Below are 14444 nucleotides of genomic sequence, written 5' to 3' on the forward strand. Positions count from 1 at the left end.
TGACATGGTGTCAAAAAACCAGTCCACCAAAATCTGCCTTCCAAAACCCTACAGCATTTCTTTCCTTCTGCACCCTGCCGTGTGCCCGTACAGCGGTTTACGACCACATATGGGGTGTTTCTGTAAACTACAGAATCAGCGCCATAAATATTGAGTTTTGTTTGGCTGTTAACCCTTGCTTTGTAACTGGAAAGCAATTATTAAAATGGAAAATCTGCCAAAAATGTGAAATTTTGAAATTGTATCTCTATTTTCCATTAATTCTTGTGGAACACCTAAAGGGTTAACAAAGTTAGTAAAATCAGTTTTGAATACCTTGAGGGGTTTAGTTTCTAGAATGGGGTCACCTTTTGGGAGTTTCTACTCTAGGGGTGCATCAGGGGGGCTTCAAATGGGACATGGTGTCAAAAAAACAGTCCACCAAAATTTGCCTTTCAAAAACCGTACGGCATTCCTTTCCTTCTGCGCCATGCTGTGTGCCCGTACACCACATATGGGGTGTTTCTGTAAACTACAGAATCAGAGCCATAAATATTAAGTTTTGTTTGGCTGTTAACCCTTGCTTTGTAACTGGAAAAAAAATATTAAAATGGAAAATCTGCTAAAAAAGTGAAATTTTGAAATTGTATCTCTATTTTCCATTAATTCTTGTGGAACACCTAAAGGGTTAACAAATTTTGTAAAATCAGTTTTGAATACCTTGAGGTATATAGTTTCTAGAATTTTTGGGCGGTTTCTATTATGTAAGCATCACAAAGTGACTTCAGACCTGAACTGGTCCTTGAAAAGTGGGTTTTTGAACATTTCGGAAAAATTTCAAGATTTTCTTCTAAACTTCTAAGCCTTGTAACATCCCCAAAAAATAAAATGTCATTCCCAAAATGATCCAAACATGAAGTAGACATATGTGGAATGTTAAGTAATAACTATTTTTGTAGGTATTACTATGTATTATAGAAGTAGAGAAATTGAAACTTTTGGTAAATTTGGTATTTTTTTTATAAATAAAAATTATAATTTACCAGTGTCATGAAGTACAATATGTGACGAAAAAATGATCTAGAATGGCCTGGATAAGTCAAAGCTTTTTAAAGTTATCACCACTTAAAGTGACACTGTTCAGATTTGCAAAAAATTGCCTGGTCCTTAGGGTGAAAATGAGCCCGGACCCCAAGGGGTTAACAGCTTAAGAATCCAACTTCCTTCAGGAGAGAATTGGTATATTCTAGTGTTATGGTTAAGATTTAATTGTATGACAATTGTAAATGTATGGGGACTGTTAATCAGATGTGGGTCATTTGAGAAAAGATTATTGTGTCCAGGAAAGTGACAAATAGGTCTTTTGGTATAGCACCCAAGTGTTACCAGTAGCAACTGGAGGTGGTTGCGCTGGGCTTAGCTTGGGCACGATATTTGACAGTAGGTTTGCCTGTTTGTTCTGTGCTTCATTTCTTGCTTTTCTTTACAATTTTGCTCCCCATAATGCGGGGTGGTCAAGATGATCTACAGTAGAAGCATTAAAGCGATTAAAGCGAACTTGGTGTTTCAGATGCGTTTTGTACATCTGTACACAAGAGGAACAACGCTATCTGGGAAATTTTTCTTTGTAGTGGAGGCCCCAGGACATGAGCCCTGGGTACCCCCCTAATAAGCACACCCTGCCTTCACCTATAAAAAAAATAAAAAATTCACAGAGAGGAAAACACTTCTCTTTTTTTTATTATTTTTTATGGGGTAGCATGTAGTTAAAGGATGTAATTGTATCTTATAATGTCCCACCTTTCTGCCTTCCTCCCCTCTACATCACCAGTGTCCACCCCTTCAGTCTGCCTCCCTGATCATCCTTAATTATGATTAGTTCTACTCAGCTCTTCATGACGACAGGTCACTGGTAGTAGCTGAACATTCAACATGTAAGGACACAAACACAGAATGATACAGACAGGACAATACATACATGAAGGGCTCATTTCACACACTCATAGGAAATGTTTCCATTATATTCACACATCTGAGTTCCTTTAAAGTCATAAAACACGCTGGAGCTCCAATTAAAATATAACACCAATGTGCATTGATAGGTAACTAAAACATTATACGTTATTTTTCTCTAGGAAAACTTATCTAAGCTATAAAGCTACTATTTTTTTATACAAACTATTTTACAATGATATCACGTATATATAAATGACCAATGTCTTCTCTTGTCTTTACTCTTACAAAGAAACAAAAGGTCAAATACTTTTTATAACAACTATAAAATAAAAAAAAACCTGAAAAGAAACATTGGCCTGTGATTACTAATATAGTCCTGATCAAAAGTTTAAGACCACTTGAAAAATTGTAAAAAATCATATTTTACATTGTTGGATCTTAACAAGGTTCCAAGTAGAGCTTCAACATGCAACAAGAAGAAATGGGAGTGAGACAAAACATTTTTTGAGCATTCAATTTAATGAAAACAACAAATAAACTGAAACAGGCTGTTTTTCAGCTGATCAAAAGTTTAGGACCACATGCCTTTAAAGGCCAAATCTGTGCAAAGATGTGGATTCATTGTCATTTTCTGTCAGGTAGTCACACGTTGTGATGGCAAAGGCAAAAAAACTCTCCCTTTTTGAACGTGGTCGGGTTGTTGAACTGCATAAGCAGGGTCTCTCACAGCGTGCCATCGCTGCTGAGGTGGGACACAGTAAGACAGTCATTTGGAATTTCTTAAATGATCCTGAGGGTTATGGAACAAAAAGTCAAGTGGAAGACCCCCAAAAAATTCACCAGCACTGAGCCGGAGGATCCAATTTGTTGTCCGTCAAGACACTGGATGATCATCGAACCCAAATTAAGGCCCTTACTGGTGCTGACTGCAGCCCCATAACCATCAGATGGCATCTGAGACTGAAGGGCTTCAAAAACAAAAAACTTCTTCAAAGACCTCGTCTCCTTGAACGCCACAGAACTGCTTGTTTGGACTTTGCAAGAGAGCACCAAACATGGGACATTCAAAGGTGGAAGAAAATTTTATTCTCTGATGAGATTTTTTTTTTACCTTGATGGTCCTGATGGTTTCCATTGTTACTGGCATGACAAACAGATCCCACCTGAGATGTTTTCTACGCGCCACGTGGTGGTGGCGCCATAATGGTCTGGGGTGCTTTTTCTTTCAGTGGAACAATGGAGCTTCAGGAAGTGCAGGGGCGTCAAACGGCCGCTGGCTATGTCCAGATGTTGCAGAGAGCATTCCTCATGACTGAGGGCCCTTGTCTGTGTGGTAACGACTGGGTTTTTCAACAGGACAACGCTACAGTACACAATGCCTGCAGGACAAGGTACTTCTTCCAGAAGAATAACATCACTCTTTTGGCCCATCCTGCGTGTTCCCCTGATCTAAATCCAATTGAGAACCTTTGGGGATGGATGGCAAGGGAAGTTTACAAAAATGGACAACAGTTCCAGACAGTAGATGGCCTTCGTGGGGCCGTCTTCAACACTTAGAGAAATGTTCCCACTCACCTCGTGGAAACGCTTGCATCAAGCATGCCGAAACAAATTTTTGAAGTGATGAACAATAACTGCGGAGCTACTCATTACTGAGTTCATGTTTGGAAGTTGAAATTCTGTTTAGGGGGGGTTTTGTTTTTTTTGGGAGGTGTGGTCCTAAACATTTGATCAGCTGAAAAACAGCCTGTTTCAGTTTATTCGTTGTTTTCATTAAATTGAATGCTCAAAAAAAGTGGTCTTAAACTTTTGATCAGGACTGAATGTATGCGCCAAAAGTCTGTCTAAAAATGCCACAAATTAGCTTTTTTCTGACATGCTCCATAAGGGGGCAGGGCTTAGTGAAGAGCAGTGGAACGTTGTGTCTAAAAGTAAGCCAATAGTTGGTGTAGAGTCAGAGAAAATCATCCAACCTTAGCCAATGTGATAAATCTGGTGCAGGTATGTATATAACACACACAATTTATACAGTAGCAAATAGCAGCCCATTGATGCCAGGGAGAGAGAAGTGAAAATGTATTTGTTAATCTTCTCTCTTGCCATCTCTTCTTTGGAGCAAACAAGCTACAGCACACAAGAGAAAACATCTGCAATAGATATTTCAAGTCTAGCTCTTTATACTTATTAGTCCATCACCAACATGACTCCATTCAAAATACTGTATTACTAGAATATTTTTTCTATACATAAAATCATTCAGTCTTACTAATAATCAAAACCCTTTAACTGGAATTTAAATATTGTAAACTACAAGTGACAATATACATATATTTTAGGAAATACAATATGGATCAAAATGCTAGCTTTAATCTATCTAACTGAGCTATCTACTCCAATGCTCCTGTAATTATTAGAGTTTGTGTTGTGTAATCCCGTCTATGCTTTATTCTCAAGTTACCATGTATGTTTGTTACCCCTAGTAACTGCTTTAACAGAGGGTTTCTACCTTTTTTCCCAGATGTTTTCTCATTAGTGCCAACCTTGTTTCTTGTTTTGGTACCACACTAGGTAATACATGCTTTTTGGACATTTTAAACAGGAGCTGTTCCATGGTCTTTTTCTAGACACCTTGGCTATTTCTCTTACACCTTCTGTTTCCTTATCAGATCCTTCCCAGCATAAAAGATTTTCTTGGCTGTCAGATGAGCAGTTCACAGGCTCACACTGTCCAACAATTCTTGCAGAGGCTGTCTAACTGCTTCAATGATCTCTCACAGATGTATTTTTCTCTCCTGTCCACATCCCAACACATAGATGTAGCACCTATAGAGGTATCGCAGCAGTCTTCCAGCAGATTGCTGTTACCCTCTCGTGTTATGGGTGCCTTGGGTCCTGGGTGGAATGGCTACCCCCTCTTTGTGTCACTTCTTAAACAAAACCATGTTTATCTCCATATCCCACCACTGCCACCAAATATATTTTGTAGATTCTAGGATATGGGAATAAATAGGCTTAAACAATGGCTAAGTGAATAAAAGATTTACTGAGCAGTGTGAGGAGACCTATGCATATATATATATATATATTGTAAAGGGTAGCTCTCTTTCACTGGGGTTGCAGCCACACACTTCTTCACAGACACCAGGATTTAGGGGCCGAACTGTGCTTTATTGTGGCACACGGCATAACAAAAAAACATACAAAGCCAAAATAAAACACCTTGCTCATCTGGGCTCTACCTAAATACATAGGTTCCCTGACTCACCTCTAAGTACGGCTTAGGGTCAGGGTCTCAGGCTCCAAGCCTTAGCAGGTTCTGCTTATCAAGCGTCAGTCCACACAGGGGAGAGATCAGGCTTTGGATAGCCTTGTGGCCCCTCAGTCCTCCTGACTGAGACCACACACAGAGCCTCTGCTCCAATATCACACACACTTCCCCCCCTAGACTGAAACACTAAGGGGGGATTTATGCCAGACTGAGTAGGGTAGGCTTCACCTGCGCTCACCTCAGGCATGAGGTAATACCCATGCTGGAAGGGTGTGGACCGGCAGCTCCCACTACCAAGCCTGCCAGTCCAATTAAAATCCAGCCCAGAATACAACGTAAACAAAACTGTCTAAGCAAACTATCCTTTGCTGAGACCACTGCACACTCCTGAGGTATCTGGGTGAGATATACACGCCCTCCTGCACTGTACGCCTTGCCACAATATATATATATATATATATATATTAGGGCTGCAGTAAACAATTATTTTAGTAATTGAGTATTCTACCGATTATTTTTACGATTAATTGAGTACTTTAATAAGAAAAAATGAATTAATAGACTATTTTTCTTTATAAAAACGCATCAGACCCCCTGCCATCAGTCCCCAACACCCTTCGTTCCTGCCGTACTATCAGCCCAAGTCGCATTAGTTCCCCCCAATGCCATCAGCTCCACTCCCCCAGTGCCATCAGGTCTCCCCCACCCCAGTGCCATCAGGTCTCCCCCACCCCAGTGCCATCAGGTCTTCCCCACCCCAGTGCCATTAGCTCTCCTCTACCCCAGTGCCATCAGCTCTCCGCCACCCCAGTGCCATCAGCTCTCTGTCACCCCAGTGCCATCAGCTCTCCACCACCCCAGTGCCTTCAGCTCTCCCCCAACCAGTGCCATCAGCTCCCCCTCCAATGCAACCAGCTCCCCCATGTCATCAGTTGCTCCCGCTCCCACTGCCATCAGCTCCTCCTTCAATGCCACAAGCTCCCCCCACTGCCATCAGTTCTCCCACTTCCCCTCCTAGCCATCAGTGCCCAGCCGCAGCACCAGTGAACTAAAATGTCCTGACGATGTGTGTACGTCAGGATCCAAAGCAGTGAGAGCAGACGGATAACCACCGGAGCATGAGTAATAGCAAGCTCTTAACTCACACTCTGTGGTCAGGTGGCACTAACGAATCATCGATTCGATCAAATCGAGGATTGTTTTGTGTTGAGTTAATCGATTAATTCGAGTAATCGTTTCGGCCCTAATATATATGTACAGAAAAGATATATGAAACATAGCTTAACAAGTTCTCATTCCACAGCAACGGCCAAAATGGTGGATAAAAGAGACAGTGTAGTGTTCTTACAGATGTCTTGTTTGGAGCTTACACTTTGAGAAATAGGGAGTTTTTATATCCTGTGCCCCCACTATGATGAGCAAAGAATATTCCAGTACATAGCAGTGTCAAAACTAATCAAGAATGTAAGGAATGTGATATAGTTCAGATTTGTGTTAGGTACCAGTTTTATTTAACTGTTGTGAATAGTCTTGAAGTGAAGTGGAAAAAACACTAAATTAGTCCTTCCATACATATATGGACCTTTTATGAAGTTAAAGGCATAACAGTTATGCACATGTGAAGTGTGCAAATATGGAACATGCATTTTATTTTACTCAACCTATTCATTTATATGGAAAAGTACCCATATTAATCGATCTGAACATGCTACACACACAGACACACACGGACACACATATATATATATTCAGTGGATATAAAAAGTCTACACACCCCTGTTAAAATGTCAGGTTTCTGTGCTGTAAAAAAAATGAGACAAAGATAAATCATTTTTGAACTTTTTCCACCTTTAATGTGACCTATAAACTGTACCACTCAATTGAAAAACAAACTGAAATCTTTTAGGTGGAGGGAAGAAAACAAAAAAAACTAAAAATACTAAAACAATATGGTTGCATAAGTGTGCACACTGGGGATGTAGCGGTGTTCAGAATTAAGCAATCACATTCAAAATCATATTAAATAGGAGTCAGCATACACCTGCCATCATTTAAAGTGCCTCTGATTAACCCCAAATAAAGTTCAGCTAGTTGGTCTTTCCTGAAATTTTCTTAGTCGCATCCCACAGCAAAAGCCATGGTCCACAGAGAGCTTCCAAAGCATCAGAGGGATCTCATTGTTAAAAGGTATCAGTCAGGAGAAGGGTACAAAATAATTTCCAAAGCATTAGATATATCATGGAACACAGTGAAGTCATCATCAAGTGGAGAAAATATGGCACAACAGTGACATTACCAAGAACTGGACGTCCCTCCAAAATTGTGGAAAAGACGAGAAGAAAACTGGTCGGGGAGGCTACCAAGAGGCCTACAGCAACATTAAAGAATCTGCAGGAGGGGCGTGGCCAAGCAGCCAAGAGAGATGGCAGACTGATTCAGAGCTCCTGCTCCTGCATAGAGTCTCAGACCTGCAAAAACCCTTTCAAACCTAACGCATCCATGCGCTGAAGGCCCACGAGGTCCCTCTATCTTCCCACCATGATGACCAGAGGCAATAGAAGCTTGAAGCAACAGGGGAAGCCAGACTTCTTTTTCGGCCATGAGCGGGGCAAAGATGGCGCCAGCGGGGACTACATGCAGACCGCACCAGGATCCAGCCCGAACTCCTCCTCAGGCTCACGCTAGCCAAACAGCGTAGATAGCAACAGACATCCACAACAAAGCCTGGGGTCCCCGGACGCACCTCCCCAAAGTCATGTACCGAGAGGTGAGCCGCCGAACCAGAGCCAGGAAGATACAGAGAACTTAAGTTTACCACAAGGGAGAGCAACACACAGGCTTCACCTACAACCAGCCCGGAGAAACAGAGGCCTAGGATGCAGGACTCCTCTGTGGCGGGTCAGTGCTAGGACTCCCATGGCTCGCAAAGTGGTCTCCCCCTGCTCATTGACGCGCTGCACCACTTCCCCACAAATTATAAACCCGCATCGGGTACTTTACTGAAGGAAATTCTGCTAGCTTTTAACCAATCAATGACTGCGCAGATATCTCAATTGATAACGCCACTGCAGTCCTCAGTTACAGAGTTAGGGAACAGAGTGCAGCATGTGGAAATTTAAGATGGGAGAATTTGCAGCCTCTCATAACAACCTCATAGACTCTCATGATCTCCTATCTGATGAGGTGTCACAGCTCAAGGCAAAAGTGGCAGATCTGGAGGACCATTCCCGCCGGAACAACTTGAAATTGCGTGGAGTCCCAGAAACCGTAACACAAGCAGAACTCCAGTATTACATCTAGGGGTTAATTAAAACGCTACTGCCCTCCAGTACTGAGCAAGATGTCATTTATAGATAGAGCACATAGGGTTGCCAAACCAAAACACCTGTCTGAAGACACGCCAAGGGACGTGCTGGCAATGATCCACTTTTTCCACGTAAAAGAGGGAATCCTAGCATCCGCAAGGAAACTGGAAACCCTTCCAGCCCCATATCACGCAGTCAAGTTATTCACCGACCTCTCGGCAGCAACCTTGCAACTACGCAGGAACCTGGCACCCATTACATCAGCCCTGAGAGCAAATTCCATCGCTTATCGTTGGAGGTTTCCAGTTAAGATTCTTGTGCACAGGAATGGTTCCTTTGTCGTGATCTGATCAGTGGAGGAGGGTAAAGCAGCATTGGCTTCCTGGGACATCGCTGTGGATGATTCATATCTTCCAAGGCGTTCCATGCGTCTCCCGACAGAAGATGAATGGCATCTGGTGGAAAACAGACGCAGGAAGAAAACACGCTGAAGGGGTCCTAAACCCAAAGAGACTACTACTTCAGGAGCTGCTGAGTATAATCTCTCTCTGTGTTAATTGGTTGAACTTTTGCCTCAAGTTCACAGGGGCATCTGAGTATGCCTCACATTTATGCATATTTTTACCCTACCCGGTTCCTTGGGTAGTCAATACCGTTATTTCACTGTTATCCTTGATATGTTCTTTTTGCTGTTTTAACTTTCTTTCTGATAGAGTCTTGCCTATACAATTGATTGGATATAAGCAGTCACTTACTATAATTGATGTGGCCCCTTCCACAGCAAACGTGCGCATAGCAATTATAGCATCACTATTACAGTCATGGTGCTGAAATTAGGCTCTATTAATGTCAGGGGACTAAACAGCCCATATAAGCGCAGCCTGATGTGGAAGGAGGCCCTTTTACTCAAGTGTGATATTTTCTGTGCCCAGGAGACACATATAGTTGCCAATGATGCTGGAAGAATAAGACATCGCTGTTTACCTGTCATCCTCCAGGCTCATGGTAATAAATAAAAGCGGGGTGTCCTCTTAGTCATTAAGAATTCTGTTTCTTCTACTATTGACCCAGGTGGAAGGTATATAATACATGTATGTTACTTAAATAATATGCTATATAAAAAAGTAGGATTATTACATATTACACGATCATTACCTTGCCGATTTTTCGAGTAAAAACATTGTAGAATATAACGAATATTCGAATTTGCGAATATTCAACGAATATAAAAAAAAAAAAAAATAGAGAAATATTGCGAGTTCGAATATGACCCCTGCTGCTCATCACAACATTAGCATATTCATCAAAATCGGCATAGAGACAAAAAACTCAGAGAAAAGCACCTATCTGACCTAATGACGAAAATCAATGAAATTGAAACACTTAATAAAACCTCCCTGTCAATTAGATTATCCAAGACTCTAAAGAACCTTGGGATGCAGCTCAGGGAGATCATGCTACAGAAATATGAGTTATCCCTGAAAAAAGTTAAGGCCCTGTACTATTCTCAAGCTAATAAGGAGGCGAGTATATTAGCAAAAAGAATCAAAACCAGAGCTCAAAAATCGCAAATTGCGTATGTCTGGGATCCCTCTATGACCCATAAAATATATGAACCCAAATCTATTGCAAATAGATTCATGTCCTACTACTCTCAACTCTATAATTTGGCAGAGGGACAAAACGTCACTCCACCGCCTGAGCATAAGATAGAGCAATTTCTGCACTCTCTCTCCCTACCTTCCATGTCCGACCAGCAACGGGAATCACTTAATACCCCCATAACCCCAGAAGAGATCTGTGATATAATTAGGCACCTACCTCATCATAAGTCCGGGCCCTGATGGCCTCTCTAATTCCTACTACAGAACATATTCCAAGATCCTCACACCTCATCTTTATGCGTCCCAGTCCCGAGTAATGGCTGAGGGCTCAATGCCAAGAGAAATGTTGGAGGCGGTTATCGTAACCTTACCAAAAGCATGGAAGGATCCGTCGGTCCCCCAGAATTTCCGACCAATCTCCCTTCTAAATACCGACCTAAAGATTTACGCCAAACTCTTGTCTATCAGGTTAGCTAAAATCATACCATCACTAGTGGCTCCAGATCAAGTTGGTTTTGTACAGGGGAGGCAGATAACAGACAACTCTAGAAGGGTGATAAACTTAATTGAGCATATCAATAGAGTGACGAAGCCTGCGGTGTTCGTTACACTGGATGCCGAGAAGGCATTCGACCGGGTGAACTGGGCATTTGCCTTCTCGGTACTCCATAAGTTGGGCTTTCCGTCCCAAACGATTGCAGCAATCAAGGCCCTTTTCTCAAGTCCGACGGCCCGTATGCTGGTCAATGGGGTCCTGTCCGTTCCATTCACATTAACGAATGGTATGAGACAGGGGTGCCCCCTATATCCCCTAATATTTATCCTATTACTTGAATCCTTGGCACAAGCAATCCGTCAGGCTGGGGATGTAGAAGGCGTGCAGATTGGCGATAGGCAACACCGCCTCTCATTATATGCCGACAACATAATTCTCACTTTAACAAACCCAGTCTTATCCTTACATTCTGTAATGAGAATCATCCACACATATGGTTTACTAGCCTTTTACAAAATGAATGAAGGCAAATCCCAGGCCCTTCCCTTCTTCATCCCAGGCAAAACCCTGGAACTACTAAAGCAACAGTTCCCGTTGGATTTGCATGCCTCAGGGGTGCAATATCTAGGGGTAAAAGTTATCCCCTCCACTCAGAGACTGTACACTGAAAATTTCCAGACTTTTTTCCTGTCCCTACAGAGGGAATTAGACAGCATGGCAAAAACGGAACACTCTTGGCTTGGTCGTATCGCGGCATTTCAACAGCACACCCTTCCCAAATTGCTGTATATGTTCAGGATCCTCCCTATAGTGATTTCGACACCCTTCTCTACCAGCATAAATAGAATGATAAATAGATTTATCTAGCAAAAAAGCAAACCCCGAATCGCTAAGAAAATTATGTGCCGACATTAAAAATTTGGAGGCTTGGGCCTTCCATACATCTCTGATTATTATTTAGCCTTGAAAATTAACCAGCTGCAGGACTGGTGGATATCAGATATGTTTCAAAGCATTGGGTTTACATAGAGCAGATACAATCCCCAGCACATAATTTGAAGGTATTACTTATGGCCTACTTGCATGGGAATCTCTTAACTACCATATCCCCCTATCTCCTCTCCACTTCTATAAGTTTCTGGAAATCATATCATGAACGAGGTAAGGGGATTATGACCCCACTTGCCAAGCTAACCCCACTAGAAGCATTGCAATGCCTCTTGCCAGACATAGACTTGAAAACGTGGAAAGAAAAGGGGATCTAGAATGTGGAGTATTTATTATCGCATTCTTCTCTAAGGTCCTATGCGGATCTTCAACAACTAACTATACAATATACCGCAGAAAGATTTTTACAAGTACCTCTTGCTGAACGACAATCCCACACTTGTAAGCAAAGTAAACCTAGTGCTTGTGAAACAATGGTCCCTAACGAACTCTAAATGGGAAGGTGTACGGCCAATATATTCATATCTAGGTAATAAAGACTCATTTGCAAAGTCAGCTCCCCTCTTGTCATGGGAAAAGGATCTAAAAATCACTATCTCTCCTGCCCAATGGTCCATGGCAAGTAGAATCGTGGCAACACACTTGAAATGCACCTCGCACTTAGAATCCTTTATAAAGACGACTCTCAGATGGTATTACACTCCTATGAGACTTGGTCAAATGTTTCCAGGCTCAGCACAAGTGTGCTGGAGAGGATGCGGAGGGAAGGGTTCACTCCTCCATATTTTATGGGATTGCCCCAAACTGAAGGATTTGTGGTCCAATTTCTTGAAGGTTTTGATGTATGCAGTCGGATGCAGGCTGTCCCCAGATCCGGCTTTAGTCTTACTACTTATTGACCTTACACAGATTCCTTGTAGCCATAGGACAATCGCAATGCATATGTTCCTGGCTACTAAATTAGAAATCACCAAAAACTGGAATAGCTCAAACATTCCGACTTATCAGGATGATTTACGAGCTGTGGAAACAACAAGGTCATACCATCGTATGATCGCCCAAAAAGATTTTGTACTAGGAAAGTATGAGTAGGAGTGGGAGGCTTGGGCTGGCCTGTATCCGATGGTATCAACACGGTCATGAATTGGAAATGGAAATGGGGGTGTCGAGACTCAAAGTGAGTTAATATTAAAGGCTGTAAGTGACATGCACAGCTAGATATAAGATGCAATGTTTTGGTGATGGTTTCTCTCTACTTTTTGTTAGCTATTCTGATCTATTTTATTTGGGTTATTCATAATTACTTTTTTCTCTTTTTTTCCCCGATCATATTGCTGATTACCTTTTCAGACAAAGCAGCTTTGTGACTCATTCTAGGATACAAATATGTAAACCTTCCATCACCATCAATCGGTTTACGCAACTAATTTTGTTCGTTCCACTGATGATTATGGAATGGGTAGTAATACATCATGTTAATGTAAGCTGTGTGTATCCACCTAATGTGATTTAAATACCTGTGATTGCAATAGGATCACTTTCAGATCACCTTGTTGATGATCTATTTATTTTATTTTTTTTAAAACACAATAAAAACGTATTGAACAATAAAGGAGCTGCAGGAATATCTGGGAACTGATGGCTGTGTGGTACATGTGACAACAATCTCCCATATTCTTCATATATCTGGGCTATGGGGTAGAGTGGCGAGACGAAAGCCTTTTCTTACGAAGAAAAACATCCAAGCCAGGCTACATTTTGCCAAAACATCTGAAGTTTCCCAAAAGCATGTGGGAAAAGGTGTTGTGGTCTGATGAATCCAAAGTTGAACTTTTTGGCCATAATTCCAAAATATATGTTTGGCGCAAAAACAACACTGCACATCACCAACAAAACACCATACCCACAGTGAAGCATGGTGGCGGCAGCATCCTGCTTTGGGACTGTTTTTCTTTAGCTGGAACTGGGGCCTTAGTTAAGCTAGAGGGAATTATGAACAGTTCCAAATGCCAGTCAATATTGGCGCAAAATCTACAGGCTTCGGCTAGAAAGCTGAACATGAAGAGGAACTTCATCTTTCAGCATGACAACAACCCAAAGCATACATCCAAATCAACAAAGGAATGGCTTCACCAGAAGAAGATTAATGTTTTGGAATGGCCCAGCCAGAGCCCAGACCTGAATCCAATTGAAAATCTGTGAGGGTGATCTGAAGAGGGCTGTGCACAGGAGATGCCCTCGCAATCTGACAGATTTGGAGTGTTTTTGCAAAGAAGAGTGGGGAAATCTTGCCAAGTCAAAATGTGCCATGCTGATAGCTTCATACTCCAAAAGACTGAGTGCTGTAATAAAATCAAAAGGTGCTTCAACAAAGTATTAGTTTAAGGGTGTGCACACTTATGCAACCATATTATTTTATTTTTATCTTCCCTCTACCTAAAAGATTTCAGTTTGTGTTTCAATTAAGTTGTACAGTTTATAGGTCAGATTAAAGGTGGAAAATCTAATTTTTTTTACATCACAGAAATCTGTCACTTTAAAAGGGGTGTGTAGACTTTTATCCACTGTATATATATATATAGTGTATGCGTGTGTGTGGGGAGGGAGGTGCACAATTAGCTATGTTTTTCAGTAAATATCAATATTATAAAAAATAAATATGAACTTGTTTCTCATGACAGCCAGTCACACTGCAGCTTTCAACTTTTCTAGAGTAGTAAACCATCCTGCAAACAAACCCTGATGTGTTAACTCAAGCTGCACATTCTCATATTTAAACTGGCAACCTCTTTCCATATGCCCTTAAGGTCTATGGGTGTAATAGAGGCTCTGAAAAAGAATGTTTCCCGCTGTGGCAGATCTGGCCCATTACATTATTTGAATGTCTG

This window comes from Bufo gargarizans, chromosome 3, assembly GCF_014858855.1.
Source record: "Bufo gargarizans isolate SCDJY-AF-19 chromosome 3, ASM1485885v1, whole genome shotgun sequence".
In the NCBI taxonomy this organism is placed as follows: domain Eukaryota; kingdom Metazoa; phylum Chordata; class Amphibia; order Anura; family Bufonidae; genus Bufo; species Bufo gargarizans.